This window comes from Bidens hawaiensis, unplaced genomic scaffold (assembly GCF_021521415.1).
Source record: "Bidens hawaiensis isolate Kalapana, Puna unplaced genomic scaffold, B.hawaiensis_p1.1 tig00004234_1, whole genome shotgun sequence".
In the NCBI taxonomy this organism is placed as follows: Eukaryota; Viridiplantae; Streptophyta; class Magnoliopsida; order Asterales; family Asteraceae; genus Bidens; species Bidens hawaiensis.
Window position 1 is genome coordinate 771,228 of NW_027491252.1, and position 19,050 is coordinate 790,277.

The 19,050-nt window shown below is 37.5% G+C and overlaps 1 pseudogene across 1 annotated transcript; it reads left to right on the top strand.

Annotated features, from left to right (window-relative positions):
• The first annotated feature begins 1,077 nt into the window (after positions 1 to 1,077).
• Positions 1,078 to 6,294, top strand: LOC143625737 (ABC transporter G family member 21-like; annotated as a pseudogene). Its single transcript, XR_013152321.1, has 5 exons — positions 1,078 to 1,218; positions 1,516 to 2,314; positions 3,777 to 3,974; positions 4,127 to 4,305; positions 5,638 to 6,294. The product of XR_013152321.1 is annotated as an ABC transporter G family member 21-like (transcript).
• Positions 6,295 to 19,050: the final 12,756 nt, after the last annotated feature.

Here is a 19,050-nt window from a genome sequence, read left to right on the forward strand (position 1 = left end):
GTTTAGGTAAGTTTGTAAGTAAGAGGGCTAGTGGGGGTTTAACCCATTAAGTCCATGTTATCCTACCTCTTAGTTTGCAAGCCTCTAAAAAGGTAGGAGAATTAAGTTCATGTTCTTTTATTTAGTTCCTCTCTAAATTCGTTTGTACAACGTTTAACATGTTGGAACCTTAACACCATTCCAACACCGTAACTCACACACATCTCAGATTCTCTCAGGCCTCAACCAACACTAGCACAGTCACGCGACCTCTGAGTCTCCAACCAACCTCGGTTCCTCTCGACTAGCCTCCACCCCTCTTAGCTCTTATCCATCTCGTCCGCCCTCTGACTTTGTCTCATACAAAAGATCATTTTAGGGCTGATTTTGATTGATTGTATATTGGTAATCAACACAAGAATTATTTTGTATGTTTTATTAGCAAATTGTTGTTAGATTGTGACGTAGTTTTGTAAAAACTTGAATTTTAAAGCTAGTTATGCAAGGATTGTTTGTGTGTGTTTTATTATAATGTTTCTCAACCCGACCGACGATCGGCCCGAAAAATTTAAACGCTGAAAAAATAGGACCCCGTTGTCAAAAAATCCTGGGTCCGTCACTGACCTCAATAAACACCCACTAGCATCATTAAGGCTTTGGCTGAAATTTGTGAGGGTGTTTGTCAATTGCAACGTAGTAGAGGTTAACTATAAATTGGAAGCCACATCAGCATGTACCAGTGCCTCTAAGATCTGTTATTTGATTAAAACTTTTTATACAAATGTCAACTTCGCACCTACTGTGCCTAAACGTAAGCAGGCAACCACTTTGTGTACGTCTCATTGTAAATTGACAACACTATTTATTATTATTTTTTATTTCTCTTTTCTGAATGGCGACACTAGTCGTCAAATGCAATAAATTCGTGTACGCTAAAATCGTCAAAATCACACTCTTAACACCTTTTGCCCCTCTGCCCACCTTTCCTGCCTTCTTTAAAGCTTTCTCTACCCCTTATCATTTCACATGTGAACCTGATCACACTTATTTATATATTGGTTTGAAAATATATATTTTTTTTTAAAAAAAGCCACAAGTATGTTAAACTCCACAATTCATGCTAAATCACCTAGTTCCGCTTCAAACACTAGCAGTACTTACGTTGAAGCGAGAACTCCGAATCAAAACCAATCTGGTTTATCTTTTGTTCATGAATCTTCACATCCAATAACACTCAAGGTATAAGTTAAAAATGATCACCTTCGTATTATTACATAGAATATATTAGTTAGGGTCTATTGTAATAACATTTACGTAATCTGAAGATACTAGGATATCATGTACGTAAAGATTATTACAATAAACTCTTAACTAATATTTTATTTTAATCTAGCTAATCACATCTTAATATAAAGTAATTTCTTCTATTTATGATCACCATATAAATACGGAGTAATAAACATAATTACTTTCTGTTTTATACAATATTAGTTTTATATATGTTTAACAATTTTGGTCGTATATATCTTATGGCAGTTTGAAGATTTGGCATACACTATTAAGTCACAATCTGGCCAAGACCGTGATGTTGGTTTGCCGAATTCAAATTCAACTCGAACTCTTGTTAGTGGAGTCAGTGGTGTAGTCCGCCCCGGAGAGATGCTAGCTATGCTCGGCCCATCCGGGAGCGGAAAAACCACATTAATATCCGCCCTTGCGGGTAGGCTGCCAGGAAAGGTTTTAGGCCGCATATCCTACGGCGGGCAGCCGTTTACTAGCTCAATAAAAAGAAAAACAGGTTTTGTAGCCCAAGATGATGTTTTATACCCACACCTAACTGTTATTGAAACCTTATCCTATGCTGCCCTTTTGAGGCTGCCCAACAATCCAACACGCGAAGAGAAAATACAACAGGCGGAAATCATCATAACCGAACTTGGATTAACCTCTTGTCGTGATTGCATCATAGGCGGTCCACTTATTCGTGGTGTTTCGGGTGGGGAGCTGAAAAGGGTTAGTATTGGACAGGAAATGCTGGTGAACCCGAGCCTGTTGCTTTTGGATGAGCCTACATCAGGGCTGGACTCGACTACGGCTCTTCGAATAATTGCGACATTGAAAGGTCTTGCTCGAGGGGGGAGGAGTGTGGTCACCACAATCCATCAGCCATCAAGTAGGTTGTACTGGATGTTTGATAAGGTGGTGGTGTTATCAGATGGGTGCCCGATTTATAGTGGGCATACGGGTCGGGTAATGGAGTATTTCAGTTCGATTGGGCATGTACCCGGGTTTAATTTCGTGAATCCTGCTGATTTTCTTCTTGATCTTGCAAATGGTTGTTAGGTATTACGTGTATGCGGCTGACCCGAAAGAAATCGGATAGGGCGACAGAAATCAATACAATACAACGGCTCGGGCCTTAAGAACTTAACGGTATTTCTAATTGATTTCTAAAACGAATATAACGTAAACGCAGCGGATAAACGAGAAGTATACTAAGCAGAATTAATTAACCCAAACAACCAAACTAAAACGGAATACAAATCAGAACCTGGATAAGTAAACTGCCCTTGTTACAAACTGAACACAAAGGCTTCCTTTGTTCTGATCGAGTTCCACAATATTAGTTGTAGGCTTTGACTTTTAATTCAAGAAAAGGTAATTGATTAATAATAATCAATTATTAGTGCTGATGGTCTCTGACTTCAATCTCAGAAACACAGGTTCAAATCAATATTATATTGATTATATGCTAGTGGCGGCAGTAGGTCAACAAACTCACAAACCCACAAACAAGACAATATAATATGCTTTATATCGGCGGCTGTGGGTTTACGAACACACAAAACAATTATAATAATATAAAGTAGTAAAGAGATACGAACACAGGATTTACGTGGTTCGGTCACGGTGTGTAACTTACGTCCACGGGCAACGAACAGGGTCTCTTCTTTTATTGAGGTGCTCAATAAATTATAAGATACAACATTGTTTATATAGGGAGGCTAACTAGGGTTTATTTTCTTTCTCCATAAGTTACAAGAAATAATATAAAACGGGCCACTAAAGTTGAGTGGGTGGCCAACCCATTCAACCCTTCTAGTCTTTAACTGCCCAACCCAAGACGGGGCGGGGCTACACCCGTATTAAACCCAACAATGGTAACTTTGGTTTCTTTTTTAACTATATAATATTTATTTATTTTTTTACTTAAAAACATATGTCATGTTGTAAAATTCATTAGCGTATCCCATTTTCATGAAATAATATCAATTGATGTCGCATGCCTTGATTTGTGTTTTTATCAGTTCCTGTGTACATGAATAAGTTAGACTAGTTATAATAATAAGAAAGACTTAATTAGTAACTAGTGAGACTGATCGAAACATTAAAAAGAAACTAATCATCAAATAAACAGTGATCTATGAATAACATAATATATTGCAAGAATATGAGAAACAAAATGAACTGTTTGGTTTTTTCAATCTTAAAAATCTTTAAAACATAATAAATTGTTAAAATGAAATATTTGTTTAACACAAACCAATTTTATTTATGTATAGAACTTACTCAGTTATGATATCTACACATATGCACGTAAATAGTTAAAAGTAATAAAAACACATGAACAAGTTATTTTAAGGGTTATTTATGTACATAACATACTAAGTGTATGTAAGAAGTATAAAGTTTAAGAAACTAATGATGTAAAAGTTAAATGAATTAGGTTTTTTCCTAGCAATAACTTAATATTTCGTAAAGAATAATAAATAACTGTTTTGGACTTTAAAATACAGATGTGTCCCCTTATAGAAACCAAGATGAACAGCCACAAGATCATCAAGGAAGATTAGACTACATTGGAGATTACATCTCAATCAAACAGTTTTTAATAACATCTTACAAAACAAACCTTCAACATCTTGTTAAAGACGATATTTATCAACAGGTTGAAGACATGACAATAGGGATTCAAGGGACATCACCCGTAAAAAGTAAGATTAAGAGAATATTGTCCATATCTTTGTTACTTTAGCCACGTTAGATCCGTCACAAGATCATTTACGGGAGTGTTAGATAGAAGGATTTCTAGTTAAAGAAAATTGTACTTGTTCGAAAGTTAATACGAAGTGGTCCGTTATCGCAGGTTGTGACAAGCAATGGACCACGAGTTGGTGGATGCAATTTAAAGTCTTGCTTAAGAGGGGTCTTAGAGAGAGGAGACATGAATCGTACTCGAGATTAAGAATCTTTCAAGTAATGTCTGTTTCAGTCCTTTCAGGTCTTATGTGGTGGCACTCGGATTTGTCACAACTGCAAGATCAGGTACCACGATTAGTGTCTTGATCCATTGTTCTCACATATCAACGTCTCCTTAAAAAACATGGTATTCCATATTGAATTTTGTCAGTTCCATGACATTGCCAACTTGAATTAAAAAATGAAATTCACATTGATATATATATATATATATATATATATATATATATATATATATATATATATATATATATATATATATATATATATATATAAAAGACAGATTGCAAAAGAAAAAAAAACATAATTACAAAAAGGTTAATCAACCGAACTAAAGATCATGAATCAAACTATCAATATAAGTACGATATTACATCTTAAAAGCACAATGTATGTTTATTGTTCTTCTCAAAAGTGTATCATTCATGTTTTAGATGTAAAACTGAACTTATTCAAACTTTTGTAACGATTCACCATATTAATAAAACAGAGAGAGGGAGGGAGGGAGGGAGCGAGAGAGAGAGATTATGAATTTTATCATCGAAATAACCACAATGACGAGTTTATAATAAAAGTTCTGTTTAATTTTTTTAACCCAGCATTAAATTCATCGGTAATTTGATGTTAAAAATTCATTGGTAAAATAGATCGACAATAGTGCTTAGTACTCCATCAGTTAACAATTTACCCACACTTAGGTTACTAACAACACTTCAAAGACGATTAATTACATTATTACAAGGAAAATGTCTTTTAGGTGACAAAGACATATAATACCGTATAGTGAACTTGTGAAGAGACATTATTCTTTAGTTACAATTGTTAAGAATAACGACTATAAGTCTTGTCAATTTAGTGATAATTTTTGGAAAAGATTTGTGCCGTAAATAACTAAAGGGACTCAACACTATCTCCGTACTATTTTAAGTCAATAAAGGGGCTCAGACCTTACTAAAGGTACATTTACCAACTAATTACTATGTGTAGGTAACCTCGTACTTTTCTTGCTAAGTTTTGACTAGTACGTGATCATTTTTTTTAAGGGGATGTGTTATTCATACACCTTTTATAGGGTGTATATAAGGTTTAAATGTGTATTAAAAGGGTGTGTGAATAACTAAAAAGGGTATTTACCATTTTTTTAGGTCACTGCGTATTTTCTTATGGTGTATAACTAAAAGGCTTGGCCCACTATTATCAAGACATTTAAACTATTATAATGAGACGCAAAATGAAAGTACAATATCACATTCCTTAATATCGGTGATTCGGTGTCAACCTTTTTAGATTATAACATATCGCTATTTATAAAACCTAAACATAGAATATGTCATAATTAAATGTAAATGAGGCTTTGTCCCTTATAATCTCATGCAAACATGTTACAATTCTTTTCAGGTAGGACTTTAGTTCTTTTTTTCAATATTTTGGGGGTTTTACCCTCTATCCAACGCCATATTCACCTTTCCTCAAGAACGACCAATGCTAACAAGAGAATATTCATCGGGGATGTACCGACTTTCCTCATATTACTTGGCTAGAATGGCCGGAGATTTACCAATGGAGCTTGTCCTTCCAACCATATTTGTGACTATTACATATTGGATGGGCGGCCTCAAACCGTCACTTGTCACATACTTACTAACCATTGTAATCATCTTGTTCAATGTACTTGTTTCACAAGGACTTGGGCTAGCCTTAGGTGCCATACTAGACCTTAAGCAAGCAACCACCTTATCGTCTGTGATCATGCTAGTGTTCTTGCTAGCGGGTGGTTACTATGTTCGAATGATTCCGCCTTTCATCTCATGGTTGAAGTACATCTCGTTTAGCCATTATTGTTACAAGCTCTTAGTGTAAGTACAATACACGAAAAATGAAGTTTATGAGTGTGGGATCGGTGTTCATTGTAACGTTTTTGATTTTCCTGGAATCAAGTTCTTGGGCGTGGGAAATTTGTGGTGGGATGTGGCTGCTTTGGGTGTCATGTTAGTTGGGTACAGGCTTATTGCTTATGCAGCATTAAGGATGATTAAGTTTCATTAGTTTTGAAAGGTATTTATGGCAGAAAAGAGGATACAACAAATCATATTTACATGGATATGCCATCTCTAATTTTATTTGAATATAAAGGTACACCTTAGTCTATGTAATCTCATTTAAATAACGCTATAATGTATTTCAAAGTAAGATGTATGGACAACGTACGTGTTGTGTTTAGCTTATAAACAATTGGTACAGAAGGCTGAAAGTTCAAAGAGAATTCAATTATCATTCTAGGTATCCAAGGTATGGAACATAACACATCTAAACTACAACGAAGAATCGTCAACGTACAATTAATTAAGATTAACGTTTATCAGGTTAGGTAGTTAAGGCATGGTTTCATGCATATATGAAAAAAACATAAGGGCATGTATTCTGCAAAAGAGGTACGTACGTATTCTCCGAAATAGGTATCCGGTATTAGTGATCAACCCGACTTCCCGCCCAAGCAACGAAAAGTTTAATTCTCTGTATTATATTTAGATAAAATTGTATTGTTATTACTTTCCTTTTTCTTGTGATTATTTCCTGTATTATAGCTCTTACGCTTTGTATTTATTCACCAATAGTATAATGTAAATATCAGTTTGGTTGATAATCTCATATGGTATCAGCCAGGAAGGAACCCTAGCCGCCACCATCTCTTCAAAATTTCCCGGCGACCTCCCCATAATCTCCTATTTCTTTATTCGGCACCACCAATGGCCTCCGATAGCTCCATCTCCGCCTCCACAATTGGAACCATACCCTTAAACACCACTTCCTCTCTCACTCTCGTTACCCTCCCTTCATCTCTAAAATTAACCGACACGAATTATCTTAGTTGGAAGACTCAACTTGAAGCTATCCTCTATGGTTTGGATCTTTTCAAATACATAGATGGATCTCTTCCAGTCCCTACACCAACCACTGCTAATAAAGATGGGAAATCCATTCCCAACATCGTTTACCATGCTTGGTTTCGCCAAGAGCGTCTCCTGTACGGAGCACTCGTTGGAAGCCTCTCCCCAAATCTATTCCCGTTAATCACAAATGCCAAGACTTCTTTTGAAGCATGGAAGATACTTTCTGACACATATGCTTCTAAATCTCGAGGGCATATAAAACAGCTGCAACATCGCCTTAAACAATCCTCTAAAGGCTCCAATCAAACTATAACAGACTTCATGCAGTCGGTTAAAGTCGTGGCAGACGAGCTCGCTATTCTCGGTAAACCACCTGACCATGAAGATATTACAGATGTCATTCTTAATGGCCTTGACTCTACCCTTTATAAATCCGTCATCGATTCGGTTCATGCCCAAGATACTCCCATCTAGTTTCATGAACTTCATGAAAAACTTATTAACAAGGAGTTAACCTTGGCCCAACAACCTGTTTCCACTTCAAATCTTCATCAACCCACCACTGCCTTTCCAGCCCATAACCCGCTGAAACTCCAAACCATGGCAAAACCGACCATCTTCCCAAACTGCTGGTCTCCTGCCAACTCCACCAAAAACCACAGCTCATAACTCTCAAAATAACCATGGTCGCCCCTTTCTTGGCAAATGTCAATTTTGCTTGACAAAGGACATTCTCCCACCTCATGCCCAGCCTTCAAGAAGATGTACCCAAACATTAGCTTACCTCCGCTGCCCAGAGGTACATACAATATCAATCCACATGCGCATATGATGAATGTTGCAAGCCCGATACCCGGTGATATTCATCCTTGGCTCTTTGAAAGTGGTGCTTCTCACCACATAACGAATGATCTTTCTACATTGTCACTTCACGCTCCATATGATGGCACTCAAGAACTCGTCATTGGAGATGGTTCGTCCCTTAATATCACTCATGTTGGTTCTTTAACACTTCATTTTGACACCGTCACACTAATCTTACACAATGTTTTATGTGTTCCATCTATATCCCGTAACATTATCTCTATATCCCGTTTATGTCTTGATAATAGTATACTAATCCAATTTTTTTTCTCTCAATTTTGTTATCAAGGATTGCCACTCTCACCTCCCCCTCCTTCGGGAACAGCTGAACACGGGATCTATGAGCTTCGTCCGAGATCTCCTCCTTTTGCTTTTCATGCCTTAACAAATAAAACCCACTTGTGGCATCATCGTCTTGGACACCCGCATTCACAAGTGTTGCATTATTTATCTTCCCGTATTCCATCTATTTCTTATGTTAATGATTCGTGTAATTCTTGTTGCACTAATAAAAGTCACAAGCTTCCTTTTAATGTCTCGTCTATTACTTCTAATGCACCGTTACAACTTTTATTTTCGGATGTATGGTCCTCACCCGTTCTTTCGTACGACGGTTACAAATATTATATAATTTTTGTTGATCATTACACCAAATACACATAAAAAGAAATCTGATTCCCTTCAAACCTTCATTAGCTTCCAACGACTTGTCGAAAATTATTTTCAATGCAAAATAAAACAGTTATTTTCGGACAACGGTGGCGAATACATCAAATTATCTTCTCATCTTGCTTCTTGTGGCATTTCGCATCTCACCTCCCCACCACACACACCTGAACATAATGGCTATGCCGAACGTCGACATCGCCACATAGTTGAAACGGGTCTCACCCTTCTATCTCATGCCAAAATGCCCCTAAATTTTGGCCTTTTGCTTTTACTACCGCCACTTATTTAATAAATCGCTTACCCACTTCCACACTAAAAAATGATTCACTGTTCCTTCGTTTATTTCACAAACTACCTAATTACGATAAACTTCGCAGTTTTGGTTGTTTATCTTACCCTTGGTTACGACCCTACAATTCTCATAATACAACCTAAATCCAAACCATGTATTTTCGTAGGCTATTCGTCTACTCAAAGTGCTTACTATATCCTTGAAACACAAACTGAAAAGGTTTATGTTTCCCGTCATGTTTATTTTGTTGAAACCAAATTTCCCTATGAAACTTTATCAAGATCTGTAACCCTTCCCTCACCTACTCCAGACATATGGCTACCCCTTAATATTATTATGCAACCTACTAATACCCCCACCATAATGGACACACAAAATACCACAGCCGCTGTTGAAAATACAAATTCAACTACTCACTCATTATCCCAATCGAACTCTCTTGGCCCATCTAACTCCACTACCCAACCCCACCCTTTCTCCTTTTCACTTATGTTCGATAACTCCCCAGACTCAACCCCACCCTCAACGCAGTAAAATACTCCTCCACACATATCCGATACTTCCTCATCTCCCACACAATTTGATAATAATTCCATCATCAATGATGCACCTATTCCATCTCCACCCCGCACTCTCCATACACGTAAACCAAATCCTAAATATCACAACAAAAACTTTGTCCTCTATAATGCCACCACTTCCCCCTCCCTTGAACCGTCCACAATCACCCAAGCACTCAAAAACCCTCTATGGCGTAAAGCCATGCAAGAAGAGTTTGATGCATTACAACGCAATCAAACTTGGTCTCTAGGTCCATCCGAATCCGTTCCAAATCTTGTTGGTTCCAAGTGGGTCTTTCGTAAAAAATTTAAACCGGATGAAACCGTTGATCGTTTAAAGGCTCGTTTAGTTGCCAAAGGTTTTCATCAACATCCTGGTTTAGACTATGTTGAAACCTTCAGTCCGGTTATCAAACCCGCAACTCTTCGCCTTCTTCTCTTTCTCGCTACCTCTCATAAATGATGTCTTTGGCAACTCGACATCAACAATGCCTTCCTTCAAGGCACCTTAACCGAAGATGTTTTCATGTCTCAACCACCCGGTTTCGCCGATCCTTCTTATCCAAATCATGTATGCAAACTAAATAAGGCTATTTATGGCCTTCGCCAAGCATCACGTGCATGGTATGATGAGTTGAGAAAATATCTTCTCTTAGTTGGTTTCAAACCGACCATTTCCGACCCCTCCCTACTTATTAATCACACCACTAAATCACCAATATTTCTACTCGTCTATGTCGATGATATCATTCTAACTGGTCCAAATACTTCTCTGTCGATGATATCATTCTAACTGGTCCAAATACTTCTCTAATAAACTGTTTTATAAATTCCTTTGCTGGTGACGTGATGTCGAAGACTCACTCAAATATAAACCGAATACAACTAATTAGATAGCAGTAAGAGAGTATCAAACACAGGGAGTTTGTGGAAAGTGTGTTATTAAGTATCTTTATAATTAAACTATATTAATCTGAGTGCAGAAAATAAATTCAAAGATTTGGTTATTTGGTTTTTAAACAAAAAGAACTAAAGCACATAAACAAGTTTTAATCAATATGAGAAAATATGTCTTCCCTCGGTTTCAGGTTTCCATGATTGTTACAGTTGATGTTTAACTGAGATGAACAATAGACAAAGTTCGTGTTTATGTAAACGATTGCGATAATTGAGGATCAAGTACTTGGATTATACAACGCAAGGTGATCACTCAAAAATCAATTAGTTTATCCAACCCTAAATCCCTCCCGATTAATCTCGATTACTTACAAAACCAAGAACTGACGGTTTAGAACACAAAATCGATAAACTAACAATCTATCAACCAATACACAAACACCATAATAACGAAATCAATAAGATCAAATATTATCTCAGAAATTGTCTAAACAATCAACCAAACAAACATAATAAACCTTACAATCCGAGGGAAAACACGAAGGAGTTTAGCCGAGCATGATTCGGTTCGTTGTCCCTTCGATTATAGTTTGCATACGAATCAAAATAGAGTTTCTAATGATTACCACACTCAAAATTAAGCTATGGCACCTCCAAATCGCCCTTAGGTTTGTCCTTAGATGAAATATAATGATTGGGATGCCAAAATCCAACTCTAAAACGAGTTTATAAGGCTGTTACAAGTTTCAGCGTCAGTCCCACCGTAAGCTACGGTGGCCACCGTAGCTTACGGTGGCTTCTAAAAAGCCCACGGTGGCTTAAAACTGCCATACGGTGTCATTTTCTTCAGATCCCACCGTAAGCTACGGTGGCTTCACCGTAAGCTACGGAAGGCCTTTAACAAGGCCTTCTTGTTTTCGTCATAACTTTCTCGTTTCAACTCCGTTTTATTCACCATTTTCGCCCACGTTATCGTAATTACATCCTCTATCTTCTCCTACCTGAAATTATATGAGTAACCATAGTCAACTAATTCCACAAAATAAACCGATTGTATGCATGGTTATTAACAGTCTTATATCACTTAAGGGTTGTCCAATGGACCACCCGTCACATTCCCACACTTACCCGTTGCTTGCCCTCAAGCAACATCTCAACACAAATCTTGTATTACATTCAACTTGTATCCACCAATCTTACCACAAATCCGGTTCAGTTAAGGTCCCAAGTCATACCCTATTCCCTTATTTTTATCGGGTGCGCTAGTTCATTTGATGTTCCATTTAAACCGAAGATTTCTAACCAAACCTAACATGCTTTCGGTTTTTACCTATACATAACATACATTTACACATTAACTTTTCCTTGGTGATCATCCATACATTTCATATCTAATCAATTCTCCTCGCATACGCTTGTACAATCATCAAGTCTCCACCTATGTAATTGCATTTGACATGAATACAAATGAAGATGGTCTTAAACGGGTTGTAATGGGGCCAAGTGTAAGGGTATGGAAGGGAATATTGAAAGTAGCTCAAGCGATCCGATCCGACTTATTATAAACAAACTAAGTAAACAATAAAATAAACAACTATAAACATCACTAACTTCTCTTTTTCTTTTCTTTTTTTTTCTTTTTTTTTCTTTTCTTTTTTCTTTTTTTTTTCACTCAATAAATAATACTTTGAACTATGCATACATAAACATTGCAACTCTAATACAAACTTTTTTTTTGAACTAATATAATACTTGAACATTACAAACCAGCATGATAAACCTAATGCTTCACATATCTAGCTGATAAATACTAAAACAATTACATAGAAACCTATTAAGTTGGATCGTTTCGCAATATAACACCGGGGTTGATCAAATAAAAGAATAGGCCCAATAAATTTTTCTAAAGGAACCAACCCCCCCGTCCCTCACATAACCATCCTCATATGTATAATGTATGAGGCCCCAACCCCCATTACCCACACTCTCGCTCATCCAGACGAGGCTTAACCTAAGTGCCTCTATCACTTTTGCACTCATGCCAAGCTAAGATCTCGAAATGCACTAATTGTACAAGTTCTATCGGATCACCCGTCTCACCAACCAATACTTTCTCAATTCTCAAGTGTAAACGAATGTGTTATGCAAGTTATTACACCGAAAGCATGCTAACCTTGGTTAGAAAACTACATAATCTCCTTTTTTTAAAACAACTAGGCACGTGTTATTTAGGGAATTGTAACCATGAAAAGGGACCAAAACTTCACCCCGCCATCTTACCATTTTCTGGTTTCTTTAAACACATTTTTTTAAAATTTTTTCAATTTTTCTGATTTTTTTATGTTTTTTTTAAAACATAATTTTCCTCATCCCCACACTTGGGATACATTGTCCCCAATGTATGGTTTTGAGAAAATAAAAACAAAGACACTACTAAGTAAAACTCTACTTCCTTCCATGAAAAACCCGGGTTGTTCCCAACACAGTGTCGAAGAGAAATCCATAAGAATTTCCCCACACTTGGTTTTTGCTAAGATGGTAGTAAAATACCAGTAATAACAAACAAACTAGAAATTATAATGCAAATTAAAAATTAAAATATACAAAATGTACAATTACCACCTTTTTGAAACTTTTATGACTTTCAAGGTGGGTGACTGGCCCACTCCTGTGTAGCTCTCTCGTTATAAGCACACTCCTTTACAAGCAATTGTTGCCAGTCTTCCGGCAAACCAGGGTCAGGCCCGAACATCATCATCCTCCACCATGGATGATTTAGGTTAGGTGGATGTCTCATTTTCATCTTTTTTGGTCGGCTACCTTTTCTGCCGCCTTCTCACTCTGTTGATGTTCAACTTCTTTCTTCTCAACTAACCTATCAAACACAAAACACTCCACTTTCGTGTGATCCTTGCTCATGGATACACACTTGTTAACAAAATCCGCCTCTAGGCTTTCCTTGTCAACAAAAGAGTCAGTATTATTTTCAAATAATAATAATCGTTTATCACGATTTCCACACTTTATTCCCAGTGTCCCCTTGGCACAATCAATCACTGCAAGTGAAGTGGCAAGGAAGGGTCTACCCAATATGACTGTGGGTTGCGTGTTAGTTACATTTTTAGCATAATCAAGTACTAAAAAGTCACTTGGGTAACAGAAATCCTCCACATGTACCATCACATTATTTAGCATGCCTTGGGGAAGTGTATGGGTTCGATCCGCTAAAACCATGGTGGTTTTTACTTTTTGTAGTGGACCAAACTCATACTGATCATATAGACTACCGGGCATGATACTAACACAATCTCTAAGATCTAGCAGTGCCCGATTAGTTTCAAATTCACCAATTTGGATTGATAAAAAGGGCACTCCTGGGTCTTGAAGTTTACTCGGGATAATATTATTATCAACCCTCTCATCCCTTATTTTGGTTAATTTGTCATTTAAACATTTATCACAAGAACAATTTTCACAAAAAGATGTTTCATTCGGTTGTAATTCAGAGTTATATTGAAAAATTGTTTCATAATTAACCACATTTTCAATCTCATCACTAATATCTTCCACCACCCCCTCAACAAATTGTGGTGTTGGGTCAACTTGAACACTAGTTATTTCAAAATTAGGTAAAAGACTTACCGCATTGATATGCACGTTGTTCCCCTTCTTTAAACTCGAGCTGTTTTTCTTCAAATTCGCCACATCGGTTGCAAGTTGACCCATTTGAGTGATCAACGATTGGATGGCTTTGTCACGGACTTCATCCTTTTGCATGCGCACTTCATCAAGTTGATTTCTCCTTTGCATGTCTTGTTGCATCATCTTTAACATGTCTATAACTTCATTCCCATTTGACGAACTTTGACCCATTGAACCACTTTGACCACCACCCCTTTGACCTTGAAACCCTTGACTATTCCCACCATGAAAGTTACCTTGGTTATTGTATTGTTGGCGAGGAACATAATTGCCTTGATTTCCTTGAAAATTCGGGTTAGATTGAGTGGCCGGATTTCCATATCAAAAATTCGGATGATTTCTTAACCCGGGGTGGTAGGTGTTGGAGTTCATGTTGTAATTCCTATCACCTCCACCTTGAAGTGCATTCACCTCTTCTACCAATGCTTGACCTACCGTACATACCTCCGTTGCATGACCCAACTTATTACAATTGTACAAACATCGATTACTTGATTAGTGGTTTGTACATTTCCTTCTTCCACGGCTTGAACTTGCGGTCTACCAATCGCCGGTCTTGCTCTTCGTCCGGTTTGGGCCTTTCTCTTTGAGGTAACCGCCATTTGTTCCAAATATGCCCAATCATCTTGTTCATAATTGGTATCAAATGTACCATTCGTGATCGACCTCAAATCTCGTTCATCCTCCATACTTAACCCTCATGAAACGCATTCAACAACTCCCATAAAGCAATACCGTGATGAGGACAATTCTTTATCATCATATTGAACCTCTCAAATGCTTCATGAAACATTTCCCCAGATTGTTGTTGGAAGGTTCTCAAACTTCTTCTCGCATCATTGGTCTTTTGGGCCGTGTAAAATTCTTCTAAAAATCTTTGTTGCATTTCGGCCCAAGTATAAACAGATGCGGAAGGCAAAGTGTAAAACCATCTCTTTGCCTTGTCTTCCAATGAAAACTGTAATAGAACCAACTTCACATCATCCGATGTAAAACCTTGACCCCCAATTGTGTTGCAAATGGAGTCATATTCCTCCAAGTGGAAGTAAGGTTCCTCCGTTGCTAGACCCTTATTCTTCGGAAGACTTTGAAGTGAATTTGTTCTTACTTCAAATGTCCTCCCTTGATTATTGAGAGGGATAACCACTGAAGACGGATTATTAGTAATTATGGGTCGGAAATAGGCTTCAATCCCCCTTACCATCTCTCTTGCATGCCTTCTTGGTACCCCCATTGGTACTCTTGGTTGGCCCATTTGCCTATAAACAGGCCTTGGCTGCGCATATTGTTGTTGAAACTGTGGTTGGGGCATTTGTGGTTGGAATTGTTGATCTTGAGGTTGCCCTTGGGGTTGTTGAACAATTGGTGGCGGTTGAACTTGTTGATTAACAACAACCGGTGGTTGTTGTTGAGCTTGTTGTATAACTGGCGGTTGTTGAACTGGTGGTGGTTGTTGTTGAATAACCGGTGGTGGTTGTTGCCATTGACCATAACCAAAAGTTCCCGGATTTAACATTTTTCCTCCATCACCTCCCACGTAGTAACCTTCCACTTCATACCCTTCAAATTCACTATCAAACCCATATCCGTATCCGTCACCTTGTGATCTTGAATGTTGCATAAAAGGTTGGGGTTGATATTGGTAGCTTGATTGTGATGGTTGAAAGGTTGGTTGTTGAGATGACGATGCACCAAATGTAGGAAAAAGGTTGGTAATAGGTGGCATTGTGGATGATGTTGCATAGGTGAATTGGGAAGCTATGGGTTCGGTTGTGGTTGGTGGTTGGAGTTCACTTGATGCTGTAGGTATATTAGTGGTGATCAGTGGAGGTGGATTTGGTGGAGGTGTAGTCGGGATTGTTTGACCCGAAGTGGGAACTGGTGAATCCATGTTGTTTGATGCGGTTGGAGAACCAAGAAGCTTATTCTCCCTAAGTAAAACTCGGTTTCTTCGAAGTGTTCTGTCAATCTAGGGATCGATTACTAGCGGTGATGACCTGTTAGAGCCTCTAGTATGCATACACCTGTAGGTACCTGCACACTAACACAACCAGCGTAAACCCGAAAATAACACAAGAACCTACTAAAGCTAACACACGTTGCGCACTACTCCCCGGCAACGGCTCCAAAATTTGACGTGATGTCGAAGACTCACTCAAATATAAACCGAATACAACTAATTAGATAGCAGTAAGCGGGTATCAAACACAGGGAGCTTGTGGAAAGTGCGTTATTAAGTAGCTTTATAATTAAACTATATTAATCTGAGTGCAAAAAATAAATTCAAAGATTTGGTTATTTGGTTTTTAAACAAAAAGAACTAAAGCACATAAACAAGTTTTTATCAATATGAGAAAATATGTCTTCCCTCGGTTTCAGGTTTCCATGATTGTTACAGTTGATGTTTAACTGAGATGAACAATAGACAAAGTTCATATTTATGTAAACGATTGCGATAATTGAGGATCAAGTACTTGGATTATACAACGCAAGGTGATCACTCAAAAACCAATTAGTTTATCCAACCCCAAATCCCTCCCGATTAATCTCGATTACTTACAAAACCAAGAACTGACGGTTTAGAACACAAAATCGATAAACTAACAATCTATCAACGAATACACAAACACCATAATAACGAAATCAATAAGATCAAATATTATCTCAGAAATTGTCTAAACAATCAACCAAACAAACATAATAAACCTTACAATCCGATGGAAAACACGAAGGAGTTTAGCCGAGCATGATTCGGTTCGTTGTCCCTTCGATTATAGTTTGCATACGAATTAAAATAGAGTTTCTAATGATTACCACACTCAAAATTAAGCTATGGCACCTCCAAATCGCCCTTAGGTCGTCCTTAGATGAAAGATAATGATTGGGATGCCAAAAGCCAACCCTAAAACGAGTTTATAAGGCTGTTATAAGTTTCAGCGTCAGTCCCACCGTAAGCTACGGTGGCCACCGTAGCTTACGGGGGCTTCTAAAAAGCCTACGGTGGCTTAAAACTGCCATACGATGTCATTTTCTTCAGATCCCACCGTAAGCTACGGTGGCTTCACCGTAAGCTACGGAAGGCCTTTAACAAGGCCTTCTTGTTTTCGTCATAACTTTCTCGTTTCAACTCCGTTTTATTCATCGTTTTCGCCCACGTTCTCGTAATTACATCCTCTATCTTCTCCTACCTGAAATTATATGAGTAACCATAGTCAACTAATTCCACAAAATAAACCGATTGTATGCATGGTTATTAACAGTCTTATATCACTTAAGGGTTGTCCAATGGACCACCCGTCACATTCCCACACTTACCCGTTGCTTGCCCTCAAGCAACATCTCAACACAAATATTCTATTACATTCAACTTGTATCCACCAATCTTACCACAAATCCGGTTCAGTTAAGGTCCCAAGTCATACCCTATTCCCTTATTTTTATCGGGTGCGCTAGTTCATTTGATGTTCCATTTAAACCGAAGATTTCTAACCAAACCTAACATGCTTTCGGTTTTTACCTATACATAACATACATTTACACATTAACTTTTCCTTAGTGATCATCCATACATTTCATATCTAATCAATTCTCTACGCTTGTACAATCATCAAATCTCCACCTATGTAATTGCATTTGACATGAATACAAATGAAGATGGTCTTAAACGGGTTGTAATGGGGCCAAGTGTAAGGGTATGGAAGGGAATATTGAAAGAAGCTCAAGCGATCCGATCCGACTTATTAACCGAAGATTTTTTCATGTCTCAACCACCCGGTTTCGCCGATCCTTCTTATCCAAATCATGTATGCAAACTAAATAAGGCTATTTATGGCCTTCGCCAAGCATCACATGCGTGGTATGATGAGTTGAAAAAATATCTTCTCTTAGTTGGTTTCAAACAGACCATTTCCGACCCCTCCCTATTTATTAATCACACCACTAAATCACCAATATTTCTACTCGTCTATGTCGATGATATCATTCTAACTGGTCCAAATACTTCTCTGTCGATGATATCATTCTGACTGGTCCAAATACTTCTCTAATAAACTGTTTTATAAATTCCTTTGCTGGTGACGTGATGTCGAAGACTCACTCAAATATAAACCGAATACAACTAATTAGATAGCAGTAAGAGAGTGTCAAACACAGGGAGTTTGTGGAAAGTGCGTTAGTAAGTAGCTTTATAATTAAACTATACTAATCTAAGTGCAGAAAATAAATTCAAAAATTTGGTTGTTTGTTTTTAAACAAAAAGAACTAAAGCACCTAAACAAGTTTAATCAATATGAGAAAATATGTCTTCCCTTGGTTTCAGGTTTCCATGATTGTTACAGTTGATGTTTAACTAAGATGAACAATAGACAAAGTTCTTGTTTATGTAAACGATTGCGATAATTAAGGATCAAGTACTTGGATTATACAACGCAAGGTGATCACTCAAAAACCAATTAGTTTATCCAACCCTAAATCCCTCCCGATTAATCTCGATTACTTACAAAACCAAGAACTGACGGTTTAGAATACAAAATCGACAAACTAACAATCTATCAACCAATACACAAACACCATAATAACGAAATCAATAAGATCAAATATTATCTCAGAAATTGTCTAAACAATCAACCAAACAAACATAATAAACCTTACAATCCGAGGGAAAACACGAAGCAGTTTAGCCGAGAATGATTCGGTTCGTTATCCCTTTGATTATAGTTTGCATACGAATAAAAATAGAGTTTCTAATGATTACCACACTCAAAATTAAGCTATGGCACCTCCAAATCGCCCTTAGGTCGTCCTTAGATGAAAGATAATGATTGGGATGCCAAAAGCCAACCCTAAAACGAGTTTATAAGGCTGTTACAAGTTTCAGCATCAGTCCCACCGTAAGCTACGGTGGCCACCGTAGCTTACGGTGGCTTCTAAAAAGCCT